The sequence below is a fragment of the Ixodes scapularis genome, unplaced genomic scaffold, assembly GCF_016920785.2.
Source record: "Ixodes scapularis isolate PalLabHiFi unplaced genomic scaffold, ASM1692078v2 PGA_scaffold13__105_contigs__length_92229423, whole genome shotgun sequence".
Classification (NCBI taxonomy): domain Eukaryota; kingdom Metazoa; phylum Arthropoda; class Arachnida; order Ixodida; family Ixodidae; genus Ixodes; species Ixodes scapularis.
In genome coordinates this window covers 17,340,050-17,358,947 of record NW_024609839.1, presented here as the reverse complement: position 1 = coordinate 17,358,947, position 18,898 = coordinate 17,340,050, and the positions used below count along the sequence as shown (strand labels likewise).

The following is an 18,898-nucleotide window of genomic DNA, read 5'->3' as shown; positions in this document are numbered from 1 at the left end:
TCGCTGTAGTCTGCTTGCCAAGATTAGCCAAACTGGGATTCATTCTTGCTTACGTCGGCGGTAGTGCCGTTTGTCCTCGCTATTTTAGTGATTTTTTCTAAGTAGCGATTATTGTCTATGTAAGCAACCAAAAGCATCGCTGTAGTCGGCTTGCCAAGATTAGCCAAACTGGGATTAATTCTTGCTTACGTCGGCGGTAGCGTCGTTTGTCCTCGCTATTTTACTGATTTTTTCTAAGTAGCGATTATTGTCCATGTAGGCAACCAAAAGCATCACTGTAGTCGGCTTGCCAAGATTAGCCAAACTGGGATTAATTCTTGCTTACGTCGGCGGTAGTGTCGTTTGTCCTCGCTATTTTACTGATTTTTTTAAGTAGCGATTACTGTCCATGTAGGTAACCAAATGCTTCGCTGTAGTCGGCTTGCCAAGATTAGCCAAACTGGGATTAATTCTTGCTTGCGTCGGCGGTAGTGTCGTTTGTCCTCGCTATTTTACTGATTTTTTCTAATTAGCGATTATTGTCCATGTAAGCAACCAAAAGCATCGCTGTAGTCGGCTTGCCAAGATTAACCAAACTGGGATTAATTCTTGCTTACGTCGGCGGTAGCGTCGTTTGTCCTCGCTATTTTACTGATTTTTTCTAAGTAGCGATTATTGTCCATGTAGGCAACCAAAAGCATCGCTGTAGTCGGCTTGCCAAGATTAGCCAAACTGGGATTAATTCTTGCTTACGTCGGCGGTAGTGTAGTTTGTCCTCGCTATTTTACTAATTTTTTCTAAGTAGCGATTATTGTCCATGTAGGCAACCAAAAGCATCACTGTACTCGGCTTGCCAAGATTAGCCAAACTGGGATTAATTCTTGCTTACGTCGGCGGTAGGGTCGTTTGTCCTCGCTATTTTACTGTTTTTTTCTAAGTAGCGATTATTGTCCATGTAGGCAACCAAAAGCATTGCTGTAGTCGGCTTGCCAAGATTAGCCAAACTGGGATTAATTCTTGCTTACGTCGGCGGTAGTGTCGTTTGTCCTCGCTATTTTACTGATTTTTTCTAAGTAGCGATTATTGTCTATGAAGGCAACCAAAAGCATCGCTGTAGTCGGCTTGCCAAGATTAGCCAAACTGGGATTAATTCTTGCTTACGTCGGCGGTAGTGTCGTTTGTCCTCGCTATTTTACTGATTTTTCTAAGTAGCGATTATTGTCCATGTAGGCAACCAAAAGCATCACTGTAGTCGGCTTGCAAGATTAGCCAAACTGGGATTAATTCTTGCTTACGTCGGCGGTAGTGTCGTTTGTCCTCTCTATTTTACTGATTTTTTCTAAGTAGCGATTATTGTCCATGAAGGCAACCAAAATCATCGCTGTAGTCGGCTTGCCAAGATTAGCCAAACTGGGATTAATTCTTGCTTACGTCGGCGGTAGTGTCGTTTGTCCTCGCCATTTTACTGATTTTTTCTAAGTAGCGATTATTGGCCATGTAGGCAACCAAAAGCATCATTGTAGTAGGCTTGCCAAGATTAGCCAAACTGGGATTAATTCTTGCTTACGTCGGCGGTAGCGTCGTTTCTCCTCGCTATTTTACTGATTTTTTCTAAGTAGCGATTATTATCCATATAGGCAACCAAAAGCATCGCTGTAGTCTGCTTGCCAAGATTAGCCAAACTGGGATTCATTCTTGCTTACGTCGGCGGTAGTGCCGTTTGTCCTCGCTATTTTAGTGATTTTTTGTAAGTAGCGATTATTGTCTATGTAAGCAACCAAAAGCATCGCTGTAGTCGGCTTGCCAAGATTAGCCAAACTGGGATTAATTCTTGCTTACGTCGGCGGTAGCGTCGTTTGTCCTCGCTATTTTACTGATTTTTTCTAAGTAGCGATTATTGTCCATGTAGGCAACCAAAAGCATCACTGTAGTCGGCTTGCCAAGATTAGCCAAACTGGGATTAATTCTTGCTTACGTCGGCGGTAGTGTCGTTTGTCCTCGCTATTTTACTGATTTTTTTAAGTAGCGATTACTGTCCATGTAGGTAACCAAATGCTTCGCTGTAGTCGGCTTGCCAAGATTAGCCAAACTGGGATTAATTCTTGCTTGCGTCGGCGGTAGTGTCGTTTGTCCTCGCTATTTTACTGATTTTTTCTAATTAGCGATTATTGTCCATGTAAGCAACCAAAAGCATCGCTGTAGTCGGCTTGCCAAGATTAACCAAACTGGGATTAATTCTTGCTTACGTCGGCGGTAGCGTCGTTTGTCCTCGCTATTTTACTGATTTTTTCTAAGTAGCGATTATTGTCCATGTAGGCAACCAAAAGCATCGCTGTAGTCGGCTTGCCAAGATTAGCCAAACTGGGATTAATTCTTGCTTACGTCGGCGGTAGTGTAGTTTGTCCTCGCTATTTTACTAATTTTTTCTAAGTAGCGATTATTGTCCATGTAGGCAACCAAAAGCATCACTGTACTCGGCTTGCCAAGATTAGCCAAACTGGGATTAATTCTTGCTTACGTCGGCGGTAGGGTCGTTTGTCCTCGCTATTTTACTGTTTTTTTCTAAGTAGCGATTATTGTCCATGTAGGCAACCAAAAGCATTGCTGTAGTCGGCTTGCCAAGATTAGCCAAACTGGGATTAATTCTTGCTTACGTCGGCGGTAGTGTCGTTTGTCCTCGCTATTTTACTGATTTTTTCTAAGTAGCGATTATTGTCTATGAAGGCAACCAAAAGCATCGCTGTAGTCGGCTTGCCAAGATTAGCCAAACTGGGATTAATTCTTGCTTACGTCGGCGGTAGTGTCGTTTGTCCTCGCTATTTTACTGATTTTTCTAAGTAGCGATTATTGTCCATGTAGGCAACCAAAAGCATCACTGTAGTCGGCTTGCAAGATTAGCCAAACTGGGATTTATTCTTGCTTACGTCGGCGGTAGTGTCGTTTGTCCTCTCTATTTTACTGATTTTTTCTAAGTAGCGATTATTGTCCATGAAGGCAACCAAAATCATCGCTGTAGTCGGCTTGCCAAGATTAGCCAAACTGGGATTAATTCTTGCTTACGTCGGCGGTAGTGTCGTTTGACCTCGCTATTTTACTGATTTTTTTCCAAGTAGCGGTTATTGTCCATGAGGCAACCAAAAGCATCACAGTAGTCGGCTTGCAAGATTAGCCAAACTGGGATTAATTCTTGCTTACGTCGGCGGTAGTGTCGTTTGACCTCGTCATTTTACTTTTTTTTCTTAGTAGCGATTATTGCCCATGTAGGCAACGAAAAACATCGCTGTAGTCAGCTTGCCAAGATTAGCCAAACTGGGATTAATTCTTGCTTACGTCGGCGGTAGTGTCGTTTGTTCTCGTCATTTTACTGATTTTTTCTGAGTAGCGAATATTGGCCATGTAGGCTACCAAAATCATCGGTGTAGTCGGTTTGCCAAGATTAGCCAAACTGGGATTAATTCTTGCTTACGCCGGCGGTAGTGTCGTTTGTCCTCGTCATTTTACTGATTTTTTCTGAGTGGCGATTATTGGCCAAGTAGGCTACCAAAAGCATTGCTGTAGTCGGCTTGCCAAGATGAGCCAAACTGGGATTAATTCTTGCTTACGTCAGCGGTAGTGTCGTTTGTCCTTGTCATTTTACTGATTTTTTCTAAGTAGCGACTATTGCCCATGTAGGCAGCCAAAAGCATCGCTGTAGTCGGCTTGCCAAGATTAGCCAAACTGGGATTAATTCTTGCTTACGTCGGCGGTAGTGTCGTTTGTCCTCGTCATTTTACTGATTTTTTCTAAGTAGCGATTATTGGTCATGTAGGCTATTAAAAGCATCGCTGTAGTCGGTTCAAGATTAGCCAAAATGGGAGTAATTCTTCCTTACGTCGGATTTTAGTGTCGTTTGTCCTCGTCATTTTACTGATTTTTTATAAGTAGCGATTATTGGCCATGTAGGCTACCAAAAGCATTGCTGTAGTCGGCTTGCCAAGATGAGCCAAACTGGGATTAATTCTTGCTCACGTCGGCGGTAGTGTCGTTTGTCCTCGTCATTTTACTGATTTTTCTAAGTAGCGATTACTGGCCATGTAGGCAACCAAAAGCATCGGTGTAGTCGGCTTGCCAAGATTAGCCAAACTGGGATTAAGTTTTGCTTACGTCGGCGGTAGTGTCGTTTGTCCTCGTCATTTTACTGCTTTTTTTTAAGTAGCGATTATTGGCCATGTAGGCTACCAATTGCATCGGTGTAGTCGGCTTGCCAAGATTAGCCAAACTGGGATTAATTGTTGCTTACGTCGGCGGTAGTGTCGTTTGTCCTCGTCAATTTACTGCTTTTTTTAAGTGGCGATTATTGGCCATGTAGGCTACCAAAAGCATCGGTGTAGTCGGCTTGCCAAGATTAGCCAAACTGGGATTAATTGATGCTTACGTCGGCGGTCGTGTCGTTTCGTCCTCGTCATTTTACTGATTTCTTCTAAGTAGCGATTCTTGGCCATGTAGGCAACCGAAAGCATCGGTGTAGTCGGCTTGCCAAGATTAGCCAAACTGGAATTGATTCTTGCTTACGTCGGCGGTAGGCTCGTTTGTCGTCGTCATTTTACTGATTTTTTTAAGTTGGGATTATTGGCCATGTAGGCTACCAAAAGTATCGGTGTAGTCGGCTTGCCAAGATTAGCCAAACTGGGATAAAGTTTTGCTTATGTCGACGGAAATAAAAAAAATGTCAGGTTGGGGATTTTGACAATGATGTTTTACGAATGCGATTACTTTAAACTTCCATCATAGGCAATCAAACTTTTCGCCGTCGATTCGTACACGCACCATCAAATTTCTCATTCAAAACTGATAATTCTGAGCCTGATGTCAAGGATAAGAACTGTAAAAGAACGTCACTGAACTTGTTTGTAGACTACGAGCCCTGGCACGAGCCTCTCCCTTGAAAGTCTGGCATGGTTAAATGTGAGTTGATAGACAGTTTATTATAGCTTTGCTGGACCTTACGTACGCAATACGTAATAGTATAGCGTACGCTAAAAATGACCTGCTCGGACCGAAATTAGTTTCTGCGTTACGTTTTCGAGTAAACACCGCGCATGATTTTGGTTAAATTTGCTAGAGTCGTAGAATTCCGCGTGCTTATAGCGCAACCATGCTCCTGGAAAAGAAATATTGGAAATGAAAACGTGTCCAATCATTTTATTTCAAATTAAACCAAGCCACAGCTGCTTCGTCAAGCGGGCTTTTCTGCGGGGTACAGAGGCTACGAGTACGAGTGAGTAGCCAAATTCGATCATGGAGCCTCCGTCGCTCCTTCCGTGGAAACGGCACTTTTTACCAATGCTATCGCGGAATGAAATTCATCACCCTGATGTCCAGTGCATAGCGAGAACTTCGGCGATTTCTTTTAGAGTCGTTCGTCCGTCGGCGATGAACACTGGGAATAGGCTTGGTGTTGAGCAGATCGCAGCGGCGATGCACATTCCGAGCGGCGAACCTTTTCACTGTGCACTCCTTCAGCTGCAGGGCGATCTGATTCGACCGCGGTAGGTCCCAGAAAGAATCGGCGAGCTGAACACCAGAACACCACGCAATTTCACGTAACACAGAACTTCGAAAACACCACGTCGCCCTTGCTGCGCCAGTCGAGGCAACCGCCATCTTGAAACTGGCGCTCTCTTTGGGTTCGAGATCTCTCGAGAGCGACCCGCAAGGCCCGCTAGCCAGCAACCAACGTTACTAAAACACTCAGTTGGGAAACTCGCCGTCGAAACCTGGGCCGCTGGCGTCCACCGAGACCGAGCTAAATGCGACAACAGCGCCACTCTTTATCATTTGTCTGTACTGTGGTCACCTTGAGCCTTTTGAAAGGCTGTTTTTGCGTAAAAACAAACGAAAAAGACTCTTCTTGTATGCAATTTATTGTAGTTTAGTACAAAAAGAGGCGCGCGTTATGTTTTTAAAATCTTTAGTTTGCAGGGTTTTGCGGCACAATTAATATTGTTTTTATATAACCATGCCTCAGCGGGCCTTTCAGGTAGCACGTCCCGCCCTAGGTGCATTTTAACTTCGATAGCTCAGCGCGGCGCGTCCGCCGGGGTGACGGGGGTGGCACCCCTGTAACCTCTAGCGCTGTATCTGTTCTTAAAGCCAAAATAGAAGTCACGTGCAGTTCTTCGAGTGGCCACTGCGGGAGAAATGTTGGGATTGTGTTCGTCATTAGCTCGGTACTCGGAGACGGTTTGGGGCCACTTTTTGAAAGCTGTCTCTATGGGAGTTTCCCAACTGAGTGTTTTAGTAACGTTGCCAGCAACGTAAAATCCCCAGCGTTGTGTGCGTACGCAATACGCTAGCCCGTTTATTGCGTTCTGCGCATGCGCACTCACGACCTGCAATTTCCTTGCGTACGCAAAGCAATAGCGAACAGTTCACTAAAACTGTCTAATGGCATGCGAACCGTTTTAATTCCAGAACATCAAGGACCATTATTTCGAAAATTGCAAGCTGTGCTGTTCCTCGTCGTCTCTCCGTTGGGACGCTTCTAAGCAGGGGCGTCGAAGCAGGGGTATGAGGAGAGGGGTAATTTATCTACCCCCTGAAGATTGGAGGGATGCGCCAAGGGGCATAAATGGGTAAAGCCTGGTTTAGACAGTTGCGTTTGACGACGTTGCGGCTGTGAGAAACCAGGACATCCCTGCTGCTTATATCGCGTGCCAAGATGATTTCTTGAATTGGATTCCACGCTTCATACGAAGCATAGATGTGCCAGTGACTCGCTGCCGGTTCTCGACGCAACGCAGTCAAACGCGCTCAAATGCAAGTGTCTGAGCCGGCCTTCAGGGGGGCTGGTGATCCCCCAGACTATAGTCTCTTCATCACCCACCTCTTCCATCTCTTTATCTCTCTCTCTGGAAATTTTTGTACGGCACTTCCTGACCCCTATGCTATTTTTTCTTTGTTTTTGTTTTGTTGGTCGTTCCCTTTTTACCTCCCTTCCCCGTGTTCCTTCTCCGCCATCCCCCCGTCGCTCCCTCATATCTCAAGCACAACTGACGTCACGACAGACCCCACTTCGGAGTGATACCGGTAGCGTTGTTGACAGTGGCGGAAGATGAACTCTAAAGCCAGGTACACCACGCACGGCTCCACAATATCACAAAGGTCAATCTTCTCCTCGATTCCGAAGCGAAGATCTTCACCTCACGTAACTCCTCCTAAAGTTATAAAAAGTCACTTTGTCGTCACCGATAACTTCCACAAACGACGATCTTGCGACAAGAAAGTTTAGAGTATTCACATGCCCCCTTACGGACCATCTAGACAGCATTAACTCTAATGCGGCTTAGGGCTGTTGGGGAGACGTGGGCGCGACGTCGTCAGTACAGCCGCTCAATCGGCTTGCCCCACGGTGTGGCTCGCGCGCGCTCAGATGAAGCTCGCGGCGACTTTGTGTTTCGCAATCTCGCTTGAATTTGAGCGCAGAGTGAGTATGGATGGTTGGCATGTCGTCCATTGTGACGCCATCGTTGCGAAAGTCCAATCAGCACGCTCTTCGAACTTCGGCCTCAATTTTGTGCTTGACGAGCTTAGCGGTCTAATAGACCTTTTCGGAAAATCCCAGGAGATATCGAAAAGAGGTGTATTGTCGGGCTGTTCGGAAGCACGTCGTGCAGGCATGATCTCTTTATATACATGTATTGGTAGCGACACTGTTCATTTGTTCCTAACATTAGGAGCTCAGAACACAGAAAAAAAAAAAAAAGTTGCGGAAGTTTAAGGCGGCCATTCTGGGGTCAAGACAAAAAACGCAAGGAAACGTACATAAAACCTTTCCGCGTCACCACGGGTTCAGCGGGTATGCAGGTGTGAAAGCTCTGGCATCGATGAGTTTGGATCGAACGTAAGGTGCGCTCATTTTGTGACCTTTTCTTTCTACATTAAGTGGCCGGAACGCACAAAACATATATTGGTGAATGAAAGTGAATGAACATTTCTGCTACAATCTGAAGAATTTTACGCTATCGGCACTTAAGGAGGAACTAATTAAAATTACAAATTTATTAATAGCTCGGAATCTAGTAAAGCTATCTGAAAACGAAATACATATTTCAAATCACCACTAAGAAATCCATGAATATACTAAATTTCAACACGATAAACAAAAAAAAACAAAGAAACGATAAAACTATCGTTTCCCCTTGAAGAGGTACTCTGCTGTTTTCTTCGTGGCCCCTATTTACCTAAAAATGTGCTAAACACACCCACAAACATCGTTGAAATACTAACCCAAATATTGGGTCAAAATATTTTTGTTTTCAGTGAAGTTATTGAATTTACAATTTTGGTCCTCGCCACGTTTTCTTTATTTTTCTTTTGAGTGAAAGTTTTTGCTAGCAACAACGAAAACGTAACGTCAGCGGAAAACAGGGGTTCACTGTCTGGACTGTAGACTTTGTTCCCAACTGATTACAAGCAGTTTCATGGCGTCCAATGAAGGCTTTGGAAGCTCGCTTCAGCACCCGCGCAGCAGCTCGAAAAAAAATGCTCGGCCCAGCTTATTTTCAGACGACCCGCTCGGCTTGTAAGCCTGCCTTTTCTTGAAGTCACGGCGCACTGAAAAGCGCGGGTATATTTGAATGTTTGTTTTTTCATCATTTTCACTTCCCGATTTCACAATAACTATTCTAAATTTCTCGATACTAAATTGCATATCGGAAGGGACGAAGCCGTTAATTCCGAAGTATAGTCAGTTGGGAATGCTAGAAAAAGAATCGCCATAGTATTCGTATAATTCATTTTCTTTGGCCAGCTCCATGCACAAGTTTAGCTCGATACGTCCGGACATCGATTTACTCCATCACTTCGAACAGCCGTCGATATCTTTGTTTCATGTTGTACATATTCAATAAGCTGTGAAATGTCAAGTAGTGACTGGATTACTCTTCTGACTTAGCTTGTTTACTAATTATGTCAGTATCTATCCAATGAATACGAGACCTTGGTTTTTTGAAGCGTGAAGGGGGATTCTATTATTCATCCAGACGCGTGAGATAGGTGCTCTTATCTTCAAATATGTTCGATAGTCATTGAAAACGGCTACTCACACCTTAGTGTTGCTTTATATGAAACCATATCTCGTGACTATTGTTCAGAATTCTTGCTTCATGATTCGCTCGTCGGCCTTCGTATCCGATAATGCCTCAGTGCATTGGCTGCCGAGCAATTATAAAATGTCTACCACTCGCTACGCCTTGTTTTTCTTAAGTATGGCTGTAACTATAAGAAACGCGAGTTACGTTAATTCGTTAATGTAAGAAAAAAAACATTAATTTCAGTATTCCTCTAAATAAGGGGCCGGGAACAGGCGGCTTCCGAGGGAATGTTATGCGGCCCCCGGCACGCTACCAAACAATAAGCCCTCTCTTCCCACCCACAAATATGGACACCATACACACACACTCTAATACTAATGGTACAATAATTATTGTTGGTGGCAAGCCTGGTGTCATTAAACGTATTTGCCCTGAAGCTGCCTACCAGGAGATTAGTTTATTGTCAATTAGCAATTGTTGTGCACCACAGTGATGAATTGAAAATTGATAATTAAGGTCCTTTTATTTAGCATAATATTTGTGCGAAATCGCGGTTCATACCATTGTCAATTTTAACAGTTTTCGTCGCACTCAAAGGCTCGTTGCGAGGACTAAAAACCAAGCGATTGGGCCCAAGTTTAGCAAAGCTATTATAGTCAAGATCACAAAGAGATATTTGCCGGGTAACGCTCTGTGATTTTCAGCTTGTCTCGGTCATTAGACTTTAAAATCAGAACTGCCTGGCTCTTCGATAATTATAGAGCTGCAAGAGCCACGATAAATATAGCCTGCAGCAGCACTGAGCACAACGGTTGACTTTGCATTTTTTTTTTGTGAGGTGATAGCCGTCCCTCCCAGTCCGCCCTCCCCCCCCCCCCTTTTTTTTTAATTTTCATCCTGCCAGCTCTTCATTCGCTTTGCAACAATTTGGCCCGCGGTACCAAAAGGTCACCGACTCCTGCTCTTAATGAACCAAAATGTCTGCTTGCCTATTGACGTCGGAGGACGCTAGTAAGCAAACACAGACGCGAATGCTAGAAGCGCACACAAACAGATGTCATCAAGAGCCACACGAAATCAACGTCGTGAACTCGTGACAGCTCAGTAAAACCACGACGCGACTTTTTAACGGATGGTTTAACAAGATCACGACGATTCTACGTTTTGCCCGTTCTATAAGCCCAACGACGAGCGAGGGAAAACCCGACCGAGGAAGCCCGGGAAACAAGCGGTGGGCGAGACCGGGTCGTTCCCGCATCATCCATCGCGGATGACAAACGCCGACCTCGGCGGCGTCGCGTCGAGGCCACCGGTGCTTCTTCGACGACGTGTCGCGAGTGAAAGTCGAGAGGCGTTACTGCGACCGCCTCCATCGACCGCATCTCCTTCGGCAGCCCTTAGCGGACGTCGTAGCAACACCGGCTGTGCATCTTGTTTTCTTAAAAAAAAAAAAAAGAAAAACTTAAACCTACTCGTGTTTTTTTTTTTTTTCCGGGCTGAGTGTCAAGGTGGTGTCTAATGCAACAGAAGCAAGCGTAACGATCCCCAGGAGCGGGTCAAACAGCGCCAAAAGTGCATCGTCACGACACGCTCCTCTATTATTTGTGTGTTTGCTGTCACTGGATCACCCAATCATGCACAGTGAATGTACCGAGATCCCACCCGTTTTGCTCTGCGGGATAATTACAGCCAAAAAAAGCCGTTTACAACTCCCTGTAACACAGAATTAGAGCGCAGCTCTTGAGGAGGAGGAGGAGGAGGGAAGTGTACTGGGGGGGTGAAGTGACCTGGGGGGTCACGTGACCTTGGGGGTCACGTGACGATGCCGATGATGTTATCAATGACATCACTGATGACATCATCAGTGACGATGACGATGCGGACTCCGATGACGTCATCAACGAGGATGACGACGCGGATGCCGGGGACGTCATCAGTGACGTCACTGATGACGTCATTCGTGATGATTACGATGACGATGCGGATGCCGGTGACGTCATCAGTGACGTCACTGATGACGTCATCAGCGATGATAACGATCACGATGCGGATGCCGGTGAGGTAATCAGTGACGTCACTGATGACGTCATCAATGATGATGACGATGACGATGCGGATGCCGGTGACGTCATCAGTGACGTCACTGATGACGTCATCAGCGATGATGACGATGACGGTGCGGATGCCGGTGAGGTAATCAGTGACGTCACTGATGACGTCCTCAGTGATGATGACGATGACGATGCGGATGCCGGTGACGTCATCAGTGACGATGACGTCATCGGGAGGTCACGTGACCTCGGCGGGGGGCACGTGACCCTGGGGGTGGTCACGTAACCTCGGGGGGGGGGGCGTGTCACGTGACTTCAGGAAGGGGTCACGTGACCTCGGGGGTTACGTGACCTTGGGAGTCACACCTTGGGGGTCACGTGACCTTGCGGTGACCTTGGGGGTCGCGTGACCTTGGGGTGACCTTGGTTACGCTGACGGCGACGGCGACGGCGACGCCGACGCCGCTCAAGCCGGGAACGGGCCCCTAAGAGCTGCGCTCTAAAAGCAAATATTAAAAAGAAACAGCAACCTGGCGTCGCATTTTTGGCCTTACTTAATTTGATTAACTGAGTCGTAGCATTGGCTGCGCTGGAATTTAGATTGGGTTTACATTAAAGGTCTGCTACGAACTTTAGTTTGTGCTACCCAAACAAACTGCATTTTTAGAGCGCAGCACTTAGGCTTCGGTTTCCTTGTTTCCCTTCGTCGCCGTCGTCGTCGGCGTAACCACGCTGAATTTAGCGGGAAAAGTGACGTCACGTGACCTCAACACCAATTTAATTCCCCGCTAAGTTTAACGGGAAATTCACTTCAGGTGACCTCAGCAACAATTTCATTATTCACTAAATTTAGCGGGGAATCGAATTGGTGTTAAAGTCACGCGACGTCAATTTCGCTGCTAAATTTAGCGGAGAAACTGAATTTGTTCATAAGTGACGTGACACCAAGTCATGTGACGTCATTTTCCCCACTAAATATAGCGGAGGAAAGGAGGGGTGGAGGAGAAGAGGAGGACAAAAGGGGGAAAGGAGGGGAGGAGGAGAAGTGAAAGAAAGGAGAAGGAGGGGGAGAGGAGAGGAAGAAGGGCATACCCTCCTTTCAGAACCCAACCCCCCTTCTCCTCAACTGCTGCGCTCTCATTAGTCATCAAAGAGATTTGTGAACGTGTTTAATTGTTTTTAATTCCCGCACTTTAGTCTTCACGCTATGCTATCTATTGTCTCAAAATCAAATATCTACCGAGAAAACCGTAAATGAAGATGGTGCGTAAGCCAACATTCAAATTTCCGCAGCCTCTCCAGTGGTGTAATGAATTTCAGGTCGCATAGGTAGACTTGAACGGAGCATGTCGAGCGATGTTTCGTCCTTCTCGGTGAATGAGCTTCCAAGCATTCTTTTCCGACTTTCAAACGTTTTGAAATCAGTTGGGAACGAGGTTTACTGCCCACCTTGTGCGATTTCTCTAGTCGCACATCAGTGTTCTCAGCAGGTTTTCTCGGCTTGAGAAACACAATGAGAACTAAATTTCGAATATGCGATAGCAACATGAAACTTTTTTTCACACAATATTTGGAGGACTGGTAGAGACTTGGTGCTTATTCGTGTATCGAGCAAATACTGAGGCAAATCGGCGACTTTAAAAGATCGCTGGAGTACTTCTTCATTCAAGGGCACATCGGTATAGTTTTACAAAAAGAAAAAATAAACTCCGCCCAAATTACGACCAAAGAACACGCTTTTGCGAGAAATTGTCGTGATAATAAAAGCCGCTTGAGAAAATGAGTCATCTGCGTTAGGTCCTTATTTCGCTCACCTCTCATTTGTGTTGCACCTTTTGGAAAGCGCGGCGAAAGTGTCCATGTACGGCCTGACCTCGCCGCCCTTCCCTCTCCTTCTGCACAATCATGTCCGTCTGTTGTTATCGGTTACTATGGGCTGCTATGGTCAGCGTCACCATGGCAGCGAAGTGCCTTCTCGGTGGAGGAACGCGCGAATGCAGCGGCTGAAACCTGCAACGGCCAACGCCGCCTTCCGAATGTTGTCTGCTAACGTGAACGCGACAACGCCTAGCCAAAGTCGTACACGCCATTTTCGAGGCCGACGCTGAGAGCCGAAAGCGGTCGCCTGGCAAACCCTTGGAGGTTTTCTCGCGGCTTAGTGCACGCTCGTTCTCAAAGATATAATAAAGTTTTCCGAGCGGAGCGAGGGGTGGTTTGTGTCTACGCCTAGATTAAATTTCAAGCTTTCGTGGCTGCGTTGCGAGCAAACGGCACTCTGAAAATGGCGCCGCTGTAGCTGGATTCAGATAGTTTCAGACGCTGCGTTCGTGTGCGCGTCTGTTGAAATTCGGCGGCGTTAGCGGTCCAAAAACATTTTTGCAGACGGAGTTTATTGTTCGGAGGGAGACGGGGGTGTGGCGAGATCAAGTACGGGGTTGGTTAATTTTCTCCTCCGCCAAATATTTTACCGAGCCTTACATGTATTGCATGTTTTTGACCGTCATACGGCTTATACGCCCCCGCCTCCCCCCTCTTTACATCTTCCTCGTCAACACAAGCCAAGCGGTGTGATCTTGATTCGAAGCCGTAGCGTCGCATCCATGTAAACGCACCCTTAGTGCACAGCGGAATATAGTTTTAGGGAGGAAGTTGGTTCGACCACTGAGGTTCTAATATTCATGATTTATGGAGGTTTAAAGTAACACCAATTCCGAGACCATTTGACCCTCTGTCCTGATCACACGAATTAAAGCGAACTGCGCCAGTTGAATTTCTCTATAAGATGTAATTGTAATGCGGAGTAAGTTTTCGTACAAGTTTTAAAACAAGGCAAAATAGTGAGTTGCAATATAAAATATGTGTCTTTCTTCCCGCGCCCAAGATGAGCGACATCATCATCATCATCATTTATTTCCCTTGAGGGCCCCAGGGGGCATTATACAAGGGAGTGAACGCAATAAAAACATCAACGAAAATAGTTAATAAAAAACACGCTGTAACCTATACTTGTATTTCAGAAAGAAAGAGGTTAACGGCTGCAGCAAACTTGTTAGTGTCAGTCATGTTTACAATGAGGTCAGGTAATGAGTTCCAATCGTCAATAGCAGATGGTAAAGTCGACATTTTATTGGAGACAGATGACGAAGTAATTGAGCGCAGTTTACATGAGTGGTCAAAACGAGGGAAAATACGGTAGGGAGGTGATAGTAGAGAATCTTTTAGATGGTTGTTGTGGTAAAAGATTTTGTGAAGAAGGGTGAGACGTGACACCCTTCGACGTAAAGAAAGTAAGTCAAGGTTAGCTGATTTGCGTAATCCTGATATGCTAGTGTATGGGGAGTAGTCAGAGTAAATAAAACGAAGACCTCTGTTTTGAACGGATTAAAGGTTGTTAGTTAGATATTATTGCAATGGTGACCATATGGATGAAGCAAATTCAAGTTTAGATCTGACCAAGGTCGTATAAGCTAGTAGTTTTACTGAAGGTGTAGATAGTCTGAGGTTACGGCGAAGAAATTTGAGAGTACGGTTAGCATCGGCAGTGACAGCATTTATGTGAGTTGTTCATGACAGATCAGAGGTCAGGTGAACGCCTAGGTATTTATATGAGGAGCAGGTAGCTACTGGGATAGTGGAAAGGTGATAAGAAAAGGATGAAACATGTGAACTGCGGGTGAATGATATTTACATTTATTAAAGTGTAAAGTCATTTGCCATTTGTTGCACCACTGAGTTATAAGTGCGAGGTCATTCTGCAAAATTTCATTATCGTGGTTTGAATTAATAGGTCTATAAATTACACAGTCGTCGGCGAAGAGACGTATTGAAGAGGAGATGTTGAGGTAGAGATCATTAATGTATATCAAAAATAGAAGGGGGCCAAGAACGGTTCCCTGGGGGACGCCGGAGGTTACAGTGCAGGTGGTAGATTTGGTGTTGTTAATAGATGAGTACTGGGTGCGATTTGTGAGGAATTCGGAGATCCATTTGACGACTGAGGGATGGATATTAATATTTCTAAGTTTCAGTAACAGATGTTGATGAGGGACCCTGTCAAATGCCTTGGAGAAATCAATAAATATGGCGTCAGTGTGCTTATTAGAATCAAAGTTTGAGTAAACGTCAGTAAGAAAAGCTGTTAGTTGCGTTTCGCATGAGTATGACTTGCGAAAGCCGTGCTGATGCTCGAAAAGAAGGCTGTGGGAGTCTAGAAACTTTATTATGTTAGAATACAGTATATGCTCTAAGAGTTTAGACGACACACTGGTGAGCGAGATCGGGCGATAGTTATTGATTAGTTGGCGATCACCTGCTTTGTAAACGAGGATGACGTTAGCGATTTTCCAATCGCATGGAATTTCAGAAAGTTGAAGAGACTGCGAGAAAATGTCGCAGAGGAAAGTTGAAGAGACGTGTTCAGTATTTATTAATATTTTCGAGTTTATTTGGTCGTCGCCAGAGCTAGAAGGCACCTTCAGCTGATCAATGGCCTTCAGTACACCAGAGCGGTCGATGTTGATAGGATTCATAGGAGGATGAAGGGGTTGGCACAAGTTGGGCATACTTGACAAGTCTTCATTGGTAAAGATCGAGCTAAAAAAGTTGTTAGTTTCAAGAGCACTATGTTCGTCAGAAAGTAGAAGGCCGTAGTCGTCAACGAATTGTAATGGAAGAGAGAGTGCTGGGTTAATTACTTTACAAAACTTTTTAGGTTTATTGGTTAAAATGTTGGGGAGGTCATGAGTATAAAATTTGGATTTGGCATCATGAATCGCGGATTTGTAGGCCCTAGCGCATTCGTGATAGGCGTTCCAAGATGCGTTAGTGTTATGAGCCTTTGCCCTCGTATAAGCTCTTTTTTTCCTGTTGGAGTGAAAATGAACTGTTTTATCGTACCAAGGGTTAGTGTTATCGGATATAATTCGAGTGAGTGGAACAAAACGTTTGATTAGAAATGTTAGTCTATCTTTGAAAAGAATCCAGTTTTCATTGACCGTCCTTTCTGCTAAGTTGACTGAGAATATGTGATAAAATTCTTCGAGGTTGGTGTTGATAGATGCGTAGTCGGCTCTCGCATAATCGTGAATGAATTTGCAATAACGTGATTTCTTAGGAGTAGTGATGGAGAATGTTAGCTCAATGACGAGGTGGTCGCTAATGCTGGGTAAGTATGTGACGTTGCTGAAGAGAGAAAGGTCATTGCTTAAACATAGGTCGAGTACGTTGCTGCAGCGATTGATAATTCTAGTGGGTTGAGTGATAACATTAGATATGTTAAAATCTAAACAAAGGTCAATAAACTCTTGAGAAAATGCACAGCTAGAACAAATAGTAGACCAGTCAATATTTGGGTAATTAAAATCACCAAAGAGGGTAACTAAAGCGTTAGGATATTTACATGCGAGTTCAGAAAGGCATTTATACAGCTCAATAACAAAATGTCTTTTATTATCCGGCGGCCTGTAACACACACCCATTATTACGGAAGGCGTTGTGCAAAGATACACCCAAACAACTTCTAGGTCAGTGGTAAGCGGTATTAGCCGTGATGGTATATGGTCTTTTATGGCCAAAAGTACGCCCCCTCCTTTTCTAGTTTTTCTATCAGACCTATACACTCGAAAGTTTAGTTGCGAGGGAAATAGCTCAACGTCAGATATATCAGGGCTTAGCCACGTCTCTGTAAGTACAACAAAAGCGGCATTACACGCTTCGATTACTGAAATTATTTCGTCTCTCTTTGGTATTAGGCTTCTAATGTTAGTAAATAGGATAGAATGACTCCAAGATTTGTTAGTGATAACATGGTGCTTTGCCGGTCGACTCCCAGAGGGCGACGAGAAGAAGCGCTGGCGTGGCTATGTGTCTTTTTCTTTAACGGCGCGAAGAGCGGCATCGAATACATAGCACTTATCATTTATAAAAAGTTCATCATGACGCAGTCTTTAGGGGGTGCCTTTTGGCCTTGCAAAATCAAGAAGGTGACGGCGTGCGAGCCGGACAGAAATTGGGAAGTCTTCGCTGATGGCTACGCGAGTTCCTTTAAGCTTGTGGGCTGATGAAAGAACGCTGTCTTTATCTTTAAACGAAGAAAATTTTACTATTATTGGGCGACATTTCTGAGGGTCGAAGGCTCCTAGGCGATGCGCCCTTTCAAACCTAGATGATTCAACTTGCACGTTTAGTTTTTCGGAGCACAAGCTAGTGACCAAGCACTCTGACTGAGCCCACGTTTCCTTGTCTGCGTCGGTGATGCCAAAAAATAAAAGATTACAGCGACGGGATCTGCCCTCTGCATCATCGCAACGTGTTTTTAGCTGAGATAGTTCATTTAAGGCTGCAGTAAGCTGTGGTTCAGTAGTCGCGGCGCTACTAGTATCCTTCTGCTTTAGTGCGTCGAGTTCACTCGCGAGTTTGTTAAGTCACTCTTCAAGTGTTGAAACTGTCTGTTCACTTTGTTTTCGTTTTTCTTTTAGAAGGTTTACTTCTTGTTGAAGTATAGCATGACTGTTTTGAAGTTTATCGACTGTTTCTTGTAAGCTAAGTAATTGTTCTTCTTGGGGTTTTGACATGGGACCTGGGTTCCGCTCAACATCACCAGACAACAACAGCAGCAGAACTCTAAAAGACTCAATACAAGCTTCGGGGCATGGAAGCATAACAAGGCAAACATTGTCTGATTTAAAACAATGGCAAGCTTTTTGTTTACTAACCTGCGGGAGGACGAAAAACATGAGCAACTTTATGGCTGCAGAGCTTCCATGCCCACTGGTGCGCTGTCGCAAGGGGAGCTCCTTTATAGCTGCCGCTGTCGATGTCCCTGCTGATGACGTGGTGTGAACGAGGTTCTCGATGAACTTGATACCAGGACAGGACGGTGCTGTCGACGAGTGATTGGCAGGTTGAAGATTGCCGTCCGGATGCCGGAAGAAAACCGCGCCGTCATCGTGACTCCAGTTAGATGGGGACCCAAGCGCCGACACGTCCAGGAACTGTGGGAGGACGAAAAACATGAGCAACTTCATGGCTGCAGAGCTTCCATGCCCACATACTAAAACATTTGCCAAATTACACTTGTAATCAAAAATAAACGAATGGGAAGATAGGTGTTGCAGAACATTGGATAGTAAGAAGCTAAAACGCTTATCTCAACTGTGTCGGCTGAAAATATATATTTAATGCGCCCATTATTGTTCTTCGCACATCTACGAACAAAATGTCTGTATTCCGTTCGTCGATCACCTGGCGCAGATTGGTAGGCGAAATATTTTAAACTTAATTTTCGCTACAAGTATATAAAATGCTAAATTGTCCAGTAAACATTCACGCGTCCCCGTTTGCTCAAAGCGTTTGAAACGTTTTTAAAGAAAACTCGTACGAACTCTATTCCTTAACGTTATTACGGTCAGTAACTTTATTTGCTGATGAGGCGTCTGCCGCATGGCGAATCTTGTTTTTGTGATTGAACTTAGGAATAAGCCTCGTATTTATGAATCCAAGCAATTAGTGCGTGTTTGTTTGGAAATATTCGAAAATAAAGCAGTACGAAGGAATGTAATACAATTTAACCACGCAAGCTACGATGAGAGGTTTGGAAATGAGGAGCCCGGAAAAAAACTGCCACCTGAAAACACGAGTCTGAATGTCACGTTAAGCGCGCCTTTGCCATGACCATATTAAGTTCACAACACACCGCACATTTTATGTTTAAGGATGAAAATTTTTGAATCCATCTTCATTGGCCGTGGAGAGTGTTGGTGTTGCTCTGTGCGTTATGAAAACAAGTGAACGAGT

The 18,898-nt window shown here is 44.8% G+C and overlaps 1 pseudogene; it reads right to left on the bottom strand.

The window, feature by feature from the left end:
• Positions 1-16,962: 16,962 nt before the first annotated feature.
• Positions 16,963-18,129, bottom strand: LOC115317320 (annotated as a pseudogene).
• Between the last annotated feature and the right edge of the window lie 769 nt (positions 18,130-18,898).